At 43.2% G+C, this 15,800-nt stretch overlaps 1 protein-coding gene across 1 annotated transcript in view; it reads right to left on the bottom strand.

Annotated features, from left to right (window-relative positions):
* The window catches only part of C22H1orf21 (chromosome 22 C1orf21 homolog), a 197,071-nt gene extending 181,481 nt beyond the window's left edge, over nt 1-15,590 (bottom strand). The window contains exon 1 of the mRNA XM_033092717.1: nt 15,238-15,590. The gene's annotated coding sequence lies outside the window, so the exon portion shown is untranslated. The remainder of the gene's footprint in view (nt 1-15,237) is intronic.
* Nucleotides 15,591-15,800: the final 210 nt, after the last annotated feature.

The raw sequence follows: 15,800 nt of genomic DNA, 5'->3' as shown, positions 1-15,800 counted from the left end.
AGAAACCCTCACAGGTCTCCCTTTGCCCAGGCAATCAAATTCTTTAAGACACCAAGTCTATGAAAGGGCATGTGACACAGTGGGTGGGCAGCAACTGGTAAACGCTATTAAAGAGAAGAAAATTTAACACTGATGCTAAAAATTCACACAGACACTGGGAAGAACTGCCACAAGAGATTCAAGGATTTCCTTCTCCAAACTTGTAAGTGTAGAAATACTATCTTTTCTGGGATGGGTCTTGACGGAGCAAAAGGATTGGTTAGCACCTGCAGTTCTCAAAAAATACTCTGGAATAGAAGTTGGCAGCATGGCTTTGGGGGCCAGACAAACCTTTACGAAAATATATTTTGTGAGTTGACCTTTTGACTCATGCACTTCCTGTGTGGCTTAGCCTCTCTGAGTATCAGTTTATTCATTAGTAACATGAAAACCATATCTAATTCTTCATGGGACTATTCTCTAGATTAAATGAATTAATGCACATACTGCATCTGGCATGTAGCATATCCTCGATAAATGTTTGCTATTTATGATGCTGTCCCTTCAAAAATCTCTCTGAATAAAGTTTAAAATTGGGCATGATGATATTTTTGCACGAATGGTACAAAAAAATTACTTAAGTGTCAAAGAACCCATGACTCTACCTGTAGTTGTACTTGGTGTTGTGTCACTCGTGTGTGTACACCAAAAAATAACACTTCTGGCTGCGTGACCAGACACTAAAAGAGTCTTCAATCGTTCATGCAACCAATTACAAAAGTCACTGTCACTAAATAAGAAATAAAAAGAGCCAAGTGTTTCACATCTAACAAATTTTTCTCAAGCATACGTTTAATTACTCGAGTTCTGGTTAGCCTATTCCTGAGTCTGGATTGTTGCTGCTCACGTTTGCTTCTCTCTTGCTATGAAATAATCACATAACACATGCACAATTTAATGGATAAAAGCAAAGTGAACATTCATGGACCACCTACAGAACATTTCAAGAAACTTTAAAGTCCTACATGTAGCCCTTTCTAAATACACCCTAACCTCCACCCCCAGAAGTAACTGCAATCCTCCTGCATTTTATGTTAAATAGCTCCCTTGCTTTCCTTTACAGTGGTACCTTGGTTTTCAAACATAATCCATTCTGGAAGACCGTTCGAGTTCTGAAACGTTCAAAAACAGAGGCATAGTGTCCCCATACAAAGTAATGCAAAATGGATTGATCCATTCCAGACCTTCAGAATCAACCCCTAAAAACTGCAACTTAGCATGAAGTTTACTATCTAATGATACCATAGATCCATAAAGTTTACAGTGTTCATAAATCAAAATGTTCGTCAATGGAGACGTTCGAAAACTGAGGTACTACTGTATAGTCTTCCCAGATATGAATCAATCCTTAAACAGTGTGTTGCTTTAGTTCAGCATGTTTTGAATTGCACATGAGCGGAATCACACTGTACTATTATTCTTCTCTCTTACTTTTCCACTCAGCATTATGCTTGTGAGATCCATCCCTGTTGATATACACAGTTGGAGGCTGCTCTCACTAACTGTTTATTATAAATGAACCGCAACTTCTGTATTCAATACACTGTTGACAGATATAGGCTGTTTCCGGTATGTTGCTATCATGAACAGCACTGCTCTGAGCATTCTGGCGCGTGTGTGAGAATTTCTCTAAGGTGGTGCTTCCCAATCTTTGTCACAACCTAACTTATACAGAAAAAGATAATATTAGAATGACAAACTAAAGTTATTCCACAAAGCTTCTCCCACTCCAGGCTTACGATCTGCTCTGCTATCTTGCTTTGCTACCCTGAAAGCTGGGGGACTAGAGGACCATTTTACAAGGTATTCCAAACTTCTTTCCCAAATCATTATAGCAATTTATACTGTCACCAGCATCGTACGCATATTCCTTCTGCTCCATACTTTTGCCCAATGCTTGATGTTGACAGATATTTACCAATCTGGTAGGTATTAAATGGCATCTCATAGTGGTTTTAATGTTAAAACATATTATACCATTTCTATGATTAAAACAGTAGGGCCTGGTGACCCGGTGGCTCAGGCAGTTGGAGCGCCGTGCTCCTAACGCCGAGGTCGCTGGTTCGATTCCCACATGGGCCAGTGAGCTGCACCCTCTCCAGCTAAGATTGTGAACAATGGCTCTCCCTGGAGCTGGGCTGCCGTGAGCAGCCTGAGGTCAGCGTGAGCTGCCACGGGCTGCTGTGTGCTGCTGTGGGTTACCATGTGCTTCCAGGAGCGGCCGGCAGCCAGTGTGAGCAGCCGGCCGCTGGCAAGGGCTGCCATGAGCTGCTGTGAGAGCACGACCGACGACCGATGACCGACTGCCTCAGCCAGGAGGAGTGCAAGGCTCATAATACCAGCATGGGCCAGGTTGCTGTATCCTACACGACTACTCTGAGAAACAACAGCTTGAACCGGAGTGGGGGGCGGGGGGCGAGGAGGAAGAAGGGGGAAAAAATAATAATAAAAAACAGTAGGGTCCTGGAACATGAAAGGACAGACCAATAGGACAGGAAAGAAAAATGCAGAAATACAGCCAATTAATTCCTTATGGAAATTAAGTCTATGATGCGACACATCTCAAATCACTGGGGAAAAGATGGACTTTTTCATAAGTGGTTTATGATATCCAGATAGCCATGTGGAAAAAAGAAAATTGGAGCCATTCCTCATACCATACACACCAAAGTAAATTCCAAATGGGTCACAGATTGAAACGTTAATAAGAAAACCACGCAAGTACTAAAAGAAAATACGGGCGACTCTCCCTATAAATACGGTGTCCAAAATAGCAGTCATTATTCCCAAGTGGCTACTAAGCACTTGAAATGGGGCTAGTGTGACTGAGAACTAAATTTGCAGTTTTAAACTATTTTAATTAATTTAAATTTAAAAACTGATACTAACTCAGTTATTGAAAAGCTTTTTTGTCCACCTGGAAAAACTTGGTTATGTGAATTTATTTTTCAACTGTAAATTTTATGAAGTCTAAATACAGACCATGTGTTTATGATGAAAAGTTAGTGACCAAATTGAGACATGCTACAGTATAAAATGCATCCATTCTTGAAAATTTGGCATAAGGATAGCTCATCAATAATTTTAAAATAATGATTACTTATTGAAATGATCATATTTTTGATAGACTGGAGTAAATAAAATATATTATTAAATTAATTTCGCCTGTTTCTTTTTACTTTTTTAAACGTGGCTACTAAAAGTTTACATATGTGGTTTGTGTTCTATTTCTGTTAGATAGTACTGCGCTACAATCTAGAACGAAATTTTTTTCCACACTGTCATTCAAAACCAAGAAGAAATAAAGAAAAATACTAATAACTGATTACTTCAAAGAAACAAACACATTAAAACAACCATAATCACAGGGGTAAAAAAAAGACAAATAATAAACTGGAGAAAAAATTTTTAAATATTAAAGATCATATCCCTAATATGTAATATCCCTAATATATAAGAAGCTTCATAAAACAAAGGGGGGAAAGACCTAAAACCCTCTAATAATAGTCAAAAAGTATGAAGAGACAGTTCACAGAAAAAGAAATGAAAATGACTCCTAAACATGTGAAACGCAAATCACGCTAGGTCATAATAAAAGAGATGCAAGTTAAAATGACACTAAAGTATCGTTTCTCACCATTTAGATGGCAAAGACCCCAAAGCATTTTACAACCTATCTACTGGTGAGATGGTGGGGTAAGAAGGTGCTCTCACAGTCCCCTGGTGGGAATGCAAAATTGTACAGCTCCCACAGAAGGGACTTGGGTAACATCTAGCAAAACTGAAAATGTCTTTATCCTTTGACCCATCAATCCCACTTCTAGGAATCTATCTCAAAGATAAACTGGCTAGAATACAAACATCAATATTCACAAGGCTGCTCACTACAGCACTGTTCACTCAGCTGTCCATTTAGTTAAGAAAAAAAATGTTTCAGTTCACGCTTTATTTTTGATTTGGAAATAAACCTCCACCAACAAGAACAAATCATTCCCACTACAGTGTAAGACATAAAAGCCAGACTGGAAACCATATATTCAAATGAAAAAAGTTTGGTATAGTTACATAATGAACCTCGTCAGTTGTAAAACACACGAAAAAAATCTTTAAAGATGGCTCCAGAGTGATCTCTGAAATATACTGTGAAGAGTAACAAGTGAGGTGCAGAGCTGCAGTGTGCTATTTTTCTAAGAGGGAAGAAATAAAGATGTTTGCTTACATCAAATAAAAACAATAGGCACGTATTCATATGTCACACATACATGAATACACAAAAACATACCTACACGCATATATACATATTATGGATATCAATAGGCAGATATACATACACACTGGGGGTGCCAAACAAATATATACAAGTGGACACTTTGGTCAGCATTGCTCAAGCAGTAGTTCACCGTAATCAGAAGTGTCTGGACGCTGATGGTAACCACTTTGAGCACCTCTTGTAATTGCAGAAGTCAAACGTGACTTGTGTTCATCTTTTGTTATCGGTATATATTGAGTGTTACAATTTTAATATAGTTTTCCTTTCTTAAAATGTGTACACATTTGTTGGCACCCTCTGTATATATTTTCCTAACTTTGTTCACTTGAACAGACCTAGAAATAATGACAAGCCCAGAGGCAATAAGAACCGCTAACACCTGGACTATGGTCTCTAAATACCACTTACCACTGAAAAGATCTGGGTTAGTACTAGGAAAAGTACTAGATAAGTCTGAAATATCTTGACATACCAGAAAATAAAGTCATCATCAAAGACTGCTACAGTCATGTCAAAAAGATTCAGAAGCCAATTTAAAGAAGAGTCTTCTTATACCAAAGAAAATTTGAACTTCAAAAGAAAAAAATTGCAAGGGATTGACACACATAATTTTATTAAAATCCATGAATGCATGATACTTAAAACAAAAACAAACAAACACACAAACAAACCCCTCGTTGGTCTTCTTTGGAAGATGCTAGAAAATCAATTTATTATTCTGAACATTATTTAAAATAGAGGGAATAAAGCCAAGCATTAATATTCCTATATGAACTATACCCTGAGGTAACCAAATTTAATTGATGTGGTTAATTTCTTCTTGATAGAAAATCTCCAGCGAACAAATGCAGAAGAGATAACTGAATGTCAACATTTTACAAACCTTATTGAAATAATATATCTAAGCAATGACCATCAATGAAGGGCCTGGGAAAACTTTATAATGGAAAGATCTGGCCGACAAAACCTGAAACCAATAATCAGTCTTAACATCACCAAAGAAGAAACAAGAAGGCATGTATGCCTCCTGATGTGACGTCCTGGGAAGCACACAACTCTTTACAGGATGTACTCTTGCTAAACTATCTGACTGAGCTCCCAGTCTAGGTTAAACTACCAGTTTACTGGAAATATAAGTGAAGAATATACAGACAAACACCAAGAAAGAGGATGCAATCAGCAAACTACAGAAGGCAGAGAAGCCTATAGGACAGATCCCTGTTTCCTGAACACATAAACTGCCAGGGAAGAAAATGAAGAGGGGAAAAATAGAGAAAGGAAGTCTATAAATAAAGACAGTTACATCTCTCAGGGGTGCAAATTGTTTGAATCCTGAATGTGACAAACTATTCTTTTTAAAAAATTATGGGCCAGTCAGGAAAATTTGCTGACTGGATATTTGATATTAAGGAATTATTGTCAAATTTTTCTAGGCATGATAATGATATTGTGGTTATATTAAGAAAAACAAACAGTCTTATCATTTAAAAATATAATCTAGGGGGCTGGCCCGGTGGCTTAGGTGGTTGGACCTCCGTGCTCCTAACTCCGAAGGCTGCCAGTTCGATTCCCACATGGGCCAGTGGGCTCTCAACCACAAGGTTGCCAGTTTGATTCCTCGAGTCCCGCAAGGGATGGTGGGCTGCACCCCCTGCAACTAAGATTGAACACGGCACCTTGAACTGAGCTGCCGCTGAGCTCTCGGATGGCTCAGTTGGGTGGTGAGCGTCCTCTCAACCACAAGGTTGCCGGTTTGACTCCCGCAAGCGATGGTGGGCTGCGCCCCCTGCAACTTGCCACGCAACTGGACCTGGAGCTGAGCTGCAGCCTCCACAACTAAGACTGAAAGGGCAACAACTTGACTTGGGGGAAAAAAAAAGTCCTGGAAGTACACACTATTCCCCAATAAAGTCCTGTTCCCCTTCCCCAATAAAATATTAAAAAAATAAGAAAAAAAAAAAATATATATATATATATAAAATCTAGTTGATATGGACAATGACATAATGTCTGTGATTGGCTTCAAAAAGAACCAGTAGGTGAGGGGAAGTGAGTGTGTGTGTGTGTGTGTGTGTGTGTGTGTGTGTGTGGTGGGAAGGGGAGGGGTATACGGAGAAACGCAATTGGCCGGGAGTTGGTATCTAAAACCCTGACTGTAGAGTCCCAGAAGCTGGATTCCAATCTCAGCAGCACCACATATTGGCTACAAGCCCTTAGTCAAAGCCCTAATGTCCTGAGCCTCAGTGCTTCCTTATCTAGAAAGGAGAGGTAGTAGCAGTCAGTAGTTTCTTCATAGAGTGGCTGCGAATATCATAGAAAATATTTCCACTTCTATTTAATAACCGAATCAGAAATTCTTAGAAAACCTCTTCAACAGTATTTCACTTCTTGCGACAATCCTGACCACACGCCGATTCTTGCTCCCCTCTCCTTTCTCCCAGGCACCGGCTTGCCTGGTACTCCTGCCGATATGACAGCCTGCACTTTCCAGTCTCCTTCATTATCCTTTCCCATCCTTTCCCGCAGTCCTTAAAGGTGGGTGGTCCCTGGTACTCACTGTTTTGTGTTCTTCTACTTCCTTCCCCATAGGCAATCTCACGCCAAACCAGGCGGGGCTTCAAGGACCACATATACAAAAACTCTCTTTGATTCATACTTTGTTCATTTAACAAAGAAGTACTGGGCCCTAATTGTGTGGTAGGTGCCCTGGGCATACAAGAGGATCACAAACAGATATACAGACGGTCCCTTTCGACTTTACGATGGTGCGAAAGCGATAAGCATTCAGTAGAGACCTTACTTTGCATTTTGAATTTTGATCTGGTCTGGGGCTAGCGATATGCAGTAGGATCTTCTCTCGTGATGCTGGACAGCGCCAGTCAGCCACGTGATTGCGGGAATGAAGACCGATATTCTACGGTGTACTGTGTTGCCAGTGTTGTTTGGATATTGTGTTTTGTACTTTCACATCCCATCGTGTCTACAAAACACCCATCTCTGTGTCCTGCTTCTGATGAGAAGAGGAAAGCAATCACAGATGCTCGTCGACTTAAGATGGGCTTTTAAGTCCCGATAACGTAAGTGTCTGAGTACTTTAAGGTAGGTAGGCTAAGCTATGATGTGATGGTATGTTAGGGATATTAAATGCATTTTCGATTTATGATACTTTCGGCTTATGATGTGTTTATCGGGATGTAACCCATCGTAAGTGGTGGAACATTTGTGGGGGATGGGGAGTCAGTATTTGAAAAAAAATCACAAAGATAAATGTGTCATTGAAAAAGTAGTGAGTGAATGCAGGCAAGGTACATATTGCATTAAAAAAATAATAATAATAAAAATAAAACAAAACAAAACAAAAAAACAGACTAAAGGGATCTCACCTCATCATGGAGATTAGGGAACGATTCCCTAAGAAGATGGAGACTGAACTGAGACTGAACCCATAATTCTGCCCCAAGCCGCTCCTCTGAATTCTAGATTAGAATTTCAGTATATCTCCACCTAAAAGAATACAGGCCTCTAAAATTCAATACACTCCAAAATGAATCCATAATCTCTCCTTGCAATGCCCAGATGCCCCATCTCAGCGAAAGACAGAATGACCCATCCAGAAATTTTGCAATTACCCTTTATTCCCTTCACCATGCTCTATTCCCAATTTGTCACCACGTCCTACCAATTTTGCTTCCAAAATACCTCTCTGATCTGTCCCTTCTCTCCATTTTCTGGCTCAGTTCCCGTCATCTCTTACCAAGTCAGTACCTACACGAGACCACTTGCACTGACTAGAGTCTCTGTCACCTTCCCGTCTCTTGCCCATACTCAAAAAGGAGCCATTTATTTTGCCAATTATATCTGTCCCGTTTACAACCTTTCAGTGCCTCCCACTTCTTATATTTCAGGCAATAAATCCAAATTCTGTACTCTGAAGCCATTCATAGTTCATCAGTCTCCCCTCCCCCTGTGCTCAACCACATGTGGAGACCCCAGGAACAAAGACCCACGTCCGGATGTCCCCACATCATCCCGTGTCTTCTGCCTGAAATGCCCTACTTCGCCTTCTGTCTTTCCCCAAACAGCTTTATCCTCAAATGCCAACCTGTGACTTAGTCTATGAATCCATACTAAAATGAGAAAAATAAAATTAGCAAACCAATGTCCGTCCCCCCTTATTTTCGGAAATGTCAACAATACCCTTCGAGTGTCATCCCAAACACGTCCTTCTCCGCGAAGCCTTCTATGACTTCTCACCGTTGGGGAATCGTATAACTTATTGTCCAAACTGGGAGATTTGGAAGGGCAAAGGTGGTGCTATTAAAAACTCTCCTGAACAACGGACACCGACCAGGACTACCCCAAGGAAACCAGGCTGCACGGTCAGCCCATCTCTAGACAGAGTTGGCTGCTTTCTTCCCTCATCTCCCAAAGCACCTTTGTCAGTTCAGCACATATCATGTGTTTGCGTGTCAATTCCTGCACTTGCATGAGAATTCCACAAAGACGAGGCCAGGCCTTTTTATCTGGATCTCCAGCATCTCTCCAGCGCCAGGCAGAGAGATGACACAAAGTGTCATCAACAAAAGCAAATGTTTGTTTAATAAATTATCTGAGTAAGAAAGAGTCGATGCCTTCACCATGGCCAGCAAAGGAATTAAAAAATTCCCATTATCTTTTCTCATCCCATAATACACTTCCTCATTTGGTTAAAGAGAGTTTTCAGTGGGAGCAAGGTCTTCAGAGAGAAAAATTCTTAGCCTCCGACCAATGACCAGCTGTCAATCAGCCGACAGCTATTTACTCAGCATAATATACTCTTAAGGCCCAGAGGATATGATAGAAGAGCTTATACTTTGGTGGGATGACAAAAGAAAAATACGTAAATGAAAATCAAAACTAATAATGAAATAAAATAAACATCAAATAAGTGTGACAGGACTTCATGAGAGGCAAGAGAGTAACCACTCCTATGGTCAGAAAAGGGGCTGCCTGGAAGTGATGGAATTTGAACTAAGACTTGAGAAATGGCGTGGGCCACAAGAGAAGCAGCAGAAAGAAGAAGGTCCCAAGGCAGGGCAGGGGTGGGTGTTGGGGAGGCCACCAATGGTAGGCAGATTTGTTATTAGAGCTGTATGACTTGTTTTTGGAGCTGTAGACGTTCACGGATTCCTGGCACAGAAACCAGAACATCTGAATTTTCAGCAAATAGTAAGCCACTCAAAAAGGTTCCTGGATTCTCACTTCCTTCCTCAAAACAGTTATCTGCCGGAGACATGTAATGAGATACAAGTTGCTTATTCCTTTAGAACCTTTTAATTGTAAGAACTGCTAAAACATTATCTTAGGAAAATTACTTTTGGCAGAACTTTCAGATAGAACTGCTGAAGTCACCACTTGGCATGTATTAATATTAACTATCTATGCCTTTGAAAAGTTCTCTGCAAACCACAGCCTGGCAGCCTGCAGTGTCTCTTTACTCTACACCCCGGCCTTTCAATCTTCTCATGAAAGAACCCGTGGTGTTACTACAGGGGCACCACTGTACACTGTAAGTAACCATGTGCAGACCTCCTGTCATCTTTGGAGTTCAGGGAGAAGCTTTTAGGAGTGGCTGTGATATACACCACATCTCTTGGGTTGTTGAGCATGTCTTCCCTACACCATGATGGGTTGTGTTAATGTCCCCACACGCCAGCTAAAACCACCAACTTCTCATTGTCCTTTCCCTCCCCTGCTCAGGCAGGAAAAACCAGAAGTCACCATGTGAGGTGGAATTTGTCCTGACATATGGTTTAACAATGAACTGAAATACTTCAATATCCCCTGCATTCAAATAAACCATAGATCCATCAAAGAAAGGGGCTCTTACTTAAAAACCATTCTCCTGGCTCTGCTTTAAAGCTCCTTCTTCCCAAAGCCCTGGAGCATTCAGGATATTGCGTAACTAGTGTTGGACCTACTTTTGAAGTAGTTTTATAAAAAGATCAATCCAAGTTTGTATACAATGAGTCAATAGAATATGTTTTGCCAATAGTAGTCCTCACTTTAATACTTTTTCCCCCACTGACTCAACTGATAGGGCCCACAAATTTATAGGGGAACCCCACAGTGTTAGGTCTTAGCTAAAGAATCCTTGCTCTGCATAAATGTGTCTTGTGTTTTCATGGAGAGAACTAAAACCACAACAAATGATAAAAGAAATTTAGTTCACGTAACAGTCATGTTTATTTAACAAACATTTATTTAACCAAAGGAGAAAAAAATTAAGGTAATGAGGATGAAATTAAAGAAACCATTTGACTTTTGTTGATTAGTAAGTAGATTTTAAAGACTTTCAGTGGTGCCATTATGAAAATCTATGAAATGCTTTTCAAGATTTGTTCTCCAAATCTTTAAAAAAAAAAATAGCAATAATCATTGAGCCATTCCTTTATCTATTATCCAACATAGGATGTAATAGCTAAGTGAAATAAAGAAGCAAAGCACTTCAGCTATCATTAAATGGCTTAAAAGCCTTAAAAAGTCAAAAATGTAGTGGAATCAATAGTGAAAACAGAGGCAGCAAGATCCCTAAACTTAGGGGACCTCTGGTTCCATTTTTCTACAGGGTCTAAAGCATGTGGAGTTCAACTCGTGAATACTATAAACACACACCTGCCGAGGCAGGTACTTGCTGGAAGATGTATCTGAAGTCTTGATGGAGAGAAGTGGGTGGGAGTAATCAGGCAGGCGTGGGGCAAAGTAAGACAAGGTAGAGGGACCCTGAGGGCAGAAGGGAGAAGCGGGGCTGGAAGCAGGAAGTCTACATTTGTCAGAGAGGTGAGAGGAGTCACGGAGAAAGTTGGCCTGGAGATGTGATTAAAATCCTGGAAAAGATCACTCAGACACAGAAAACCTAAGTCTTGCAGGCAAAAGTAAGGTGGTAGGATAAGAAGCAGGACGGTCTATGAATGAAAATCTGGGGGACAGAAAACCATGGAAACGCTTCAGAAAGGATAGAAGGTGAAAGGGACATTTGGCATAAGGCAGTAAGAGGTAAAAGGCAGCCCAAAGAGAGAAGAGACTGAGGAACAGAGCCACAGGATGCTGGCAGGCCAATTGAGCTCACTATACCAGACAGGTCTCGTCTTTCCTTGTTTTAAGTTATTTTAGAGGGAGCAGCAGTGAATCCTGAATACTGCCTCCCTTGAGAAAACCTACTACACCAAAAGGTAGGGCAATGTGAGCTTCCCCAGGACCTCTCCTCCACGCCTGGAGCCAGGCATACTCCAGGATGGGAATATTCCAGCACGGGAAGCCCTGAGTGCTATGGCTGCCACACATCTTCAGGTAAGATGAGCTACCAGAAGGACTTTGAGAACCACAAGGCACGCTATATAAGTGTGAGGCACTGTTATTCACTGACTCCCTCAGACACAAAAGAGAAAGACCATACAATCACGAGTGAGGAAATGTCTGTCAAATATGGACATTACATATATTCCAAATCAAGATGCCCTAACCAGAAATTCCAGTCATTCGAAGGGACTTTATGCTTGGTATGGTGACTTTCCTGTCAAATATTTTTCGACATTTAAAATTTTTACCTGAGGCATCCTACGGAGCTCTTAATAAACTATTGCACTGATTTCTCAAAATGGAAGTCTGCATCTAATGTATTCCAAGGAGTTTGTTTGTTTTGTTTTTGACACATTATAGATCTTAACTAATTCGGTGAATTCCATTGAATTCAATCAGTCAAGGGACTTCCAAGGGCAAGGCAGTGAGTCTGCTGGCTGCCCTAGGGGTGACACAGATGAATCTTCTCAGTTTCCATTTCAGATCGGGAAAGCTACATCTCCTTTCACAAGTGTAGAGAGCAAGCAATCTTTACATTATGTGACCAGCCTACAACCTAGGAAGTACATTTTCCAAGAATACGTTTAACAAAAAACAGAAAACAAAAAAGTAAAGGAACTTCTTAATATACCTGGTGACTTCAGACACTGTTGTGTGTTCACGTCTATGTTCATCCTAGCCCCGTGTACGTCCAACCACTCTTGTCATGATTGCACAACCACAGCATGTCAAGTTGTTTCTTGTTGCAACTGTAACTTGTAAAATGAAACTTCAGAACTGAGATAGTCAAGCTAAATAATTGCCTATTTTAAAAATATGTGTACATGTACGTAATTTACATGCCACTTCAGATAAGCGCTTGAATTATGATCTCTCAAAGTCGTAACTGTCACCGATTTTAAATACAGTTTCAATGTTGCAATTCTCCTTGCACACGGGCCCTATCCTAGCTTTTCAGTTTTCTAAGCAGTATTTTATGCTGATCTATTGCAATCTGCTTTTAATGTTTTTAATGAGAACCTAATCACCACTTTTACATCTCCCACGCTAGGGGACTTCTAAAATTCTAAAGGACCATAAAAAATGGCCCAAACTGTCCTCGTGTGTGCCTCATATGGTTCCAAGTTGTATTGATAAGTTCAACGGAAGCTGGTGATACTTTATCACTAAGGACCCTCTGAATGAGTGGCCTGCCCTCTCTTGCCCTAATGGGAGGTGACATGACACTCCCTCTCCCAGCCTGGGGTGTCTCACTCTCTGACAGAAAATACCCAGTAGAAAGGGGTCACTAAGAGCTTAGAGCAAAACGCTCAGGATGTAATACTCAGGGCGTGCCTGTCAAAAATCCAACCTGAGGCGTCATCAGCCTGGAAATGATACTTTTATTGGGGTAAGCCACCTTCCTCTTTGGTAGGGTTTTTTAATCAATCACATCAAATAGTACCAATTAATGAACAAGTTCTTGATTTATATCCTGTGATTCTTTAAGAAGCTCCCACAACTTCATACATTGGCCTATTAATCCCCAGAAATCCATGTTTGGCAATAAAGCGAGGTGCGGGTAGGGGGCTGAAGGATAAATTACTAGGTGAGAAAACAGTATTATCAGTCCTCTCAACCAGTGAAATTGAATCAGTGCTGAGGTGGGAAGCTAGAACCTCAGGGTCCTTCTAGGATCAACTTCTAACAATGGATATAAGTAAGACCTCCCTGCCAACCAAGGCCATTTTTCTTGGAAATATGCCCAAATGGAGATAAGCTTGACAAGACATGTACCCCACTCCTCCTTGGGCATCTACTCATGCAAGTCCGAGTCTGCTGTCTTTGTTGCTTTTCCTAGCAGCCTTCCAGAGCTGTTCTCTGAACCCAGTTTGCACAGCAGGAAACATGAGGGGAGGTTTATTTCAATGCTGCATTTGTGATTGGTGAAGGGCTACTCCCAGCATTGGTTGAATGCAGATAAACACTTCTTCAGTAGCAAAGCCAAAAGAGATGATCAAGTCTAAATTAGTTTCCATGTCTGATCAACTGCATTTCCAAACAGCCAACACAGAACATGTTCTATGGATCCTATAATCCAGAAGTATGTAAAAGGGCAGAAAACTCCCAAATTGAGGATCTTGGACTTAGAGACCCTCCCGAAACATCACCTTTCCTCCTAAGCGCGCTAAAAGTAGCCCAGGTCCATTCTACCCATGATTTTTTTCTACCCTGGTACCTGCTAATTCTACCAAACTGAAAGGTTATTCTCATTAGGTGGAAGGTGAGCCCACCACCTGGAGTAGAGGAGTGTTCATAACATTTGTGAGTGTAATGAATGGTGTCACTTCTCCAAAGAGTCCATACTGCTTCCTTAAATACAAAAAAAAAAGCAAGTGCTACATGAAATCCGTGGTGTGTCAGCCCCCCCCCCCATCTGAGTCAGAGCCTGTGTGTCTTTACCGAGGTTCTGTGTCACCAGGGTGTATCACTTTCCGAGTTGCTCCAATAGCTGAACTTATGGCTGTCTTCCAACCACGCACAACATAATCACTATCTATTTTAAAACAATTTTCCTAACCCACACACCATGGAAGATACCTCCTACATAGGTCGTCAACTTCCTACTGGAAACAAAACACTTCTGTCTCACACTGAGCTTGTCATCTCAGGATTAATGTGTGTTTCTGTGTATATTTATCTTTGACCGCGCAACTCTTGGAGCAAAGAAAGCCACCCCAAATTTAGCCAAATCAGAGCTTCAGAAGAGGAATGAATGGGAGATGCGAGCCCTTAAGCCCGGGGACTGTTCTCACACAAACAGTAAGACTGGGGGGGGGAAAAATCCCTCCTAGAGGGAGGGGGCAGGGTGGATGAGAGGGGAAGGACGTACAGCAGCCGACCAGAGAGGCAGCCGCGGCGGCCGCACTTCGCAAACTGCCTGCAGAGGGGAGTGAAATTTTTTTCCTTGTTCAATTACCAAGCACTCTCCGCCAGCCTCTCATGGGCACGAATAATAAATACATCGAGGCAGACAAACAGATGCACCGAGACCAGCCACCCCAAAAAAGGTCAAAACTTCAGAAACCTGGGGATCACTGCACCCACACAAACATATCCATCAGTCAGAGCCGGAGAAGGGATTTGGAGACACAGCAAAGGATCCTGAATTTTGTTTTTTCTTTCAAGCTCTGGCTTGCAAAGTACGGCGGCTACATGCAAAGCTAGAGGTGCAGGAAGGCTGAGGGCGGCGGGGGTGCGGGTGGGAAGGGAGGGGTGTCTAACACCAGCCACCCAGGCCTCAATGTGACGAAAGCCGTCAGCAGCCCCAACCGCATCCCAATCTCTCCGCTTCAGCCAGCAGACGCCCCCTGCAGCGCCCCCCACCCCAGGTTCGGTCCCTGGCAGCACCACCAACGCCACACCAGCAGCAGCCCCCCAGCCCGGGCCGCAGGCGGGCAGCGCCACGACCGCGGCTCGCATCCCTTCCGCGCGGCAGACACCCCGCAGGCCTCCCTCCCAGCCCACCCGGGCGTGCCCGGGGAGCCGTGCCGGGGCGGGCACCGCCGCCAACTCCCCCCGCCCCGGGGCTGCCGATGGCTCCCGCTTACCTTGGGCACTCGCAGGGGGGGCTGAAGGTGGCAAGCCTCCCGCCCCCCGCCCCTTTCCTCCGCGCCGGGTTTCTTCCTCCGTCCTCCTCCTCTTCCTCCTCCTCCCCACAGTGTGCCCGGGGCTCCCCCTCCTCCCAGTCGCCGGGAGTAAAAGCCGAAAACCCCGAAGCCGGGCCCGCGTGCGTGCGGGCGGGCGGCGGCGGCGCGCGGCCAGCTCGCCAGTAACTGAGCGCGGCGCGCGGCTCCCAACTAAAGTGTGAAAGAAGCAGCGGCCCCGGCAGCCGCGGCACGGATCGTCCCCCCGGGAGTGGGCAGGGAGCGAGCGAGGGAGTGGACCGGGAAGGAGGGAGGGAGAGAGGGAGGGAGGGGACCTCCTTGCCCAGTCACTCACTCGAGGGGCGGGGGCAGCCAGACACTCCCCCACAGGCCGGCTCCCGCGCGCGTCCTGCTGCCCTCCCCCGGGGAGGGGCCTGCGGAGGCCGCCAGGGCGCCGCGCACCGGAGGATGGGACCCGGCGAGCGGGCGATCTGGGCTGCGAAGGGCTGCGGGGAGGGAAGGAGAGC

The sequence above is a fragment of the Rhinolophus ferrumequinum genome, chromosome 22 (genome assembly GCF_004115265.2).
Source record: "Rhinolophus ferrumequinum isolate MPI-CBG mRhiFer1 chromosome 22, mRhiFer1_v1.p, whole genome shotgun sequence".
Classification (NCBI taxonomy): Eukaryota; Metazoa; Chordata; class Mammalia; order Chiroptera; family Rhinolophidae; genus Rhinolophus; species Rhinolophus ferrumequinum.
The sequence above is the reverse complement of the archived record's forward strand: the minus strand, read 5'-3'. Positions and strand labels throughout refer to the sequence as shown.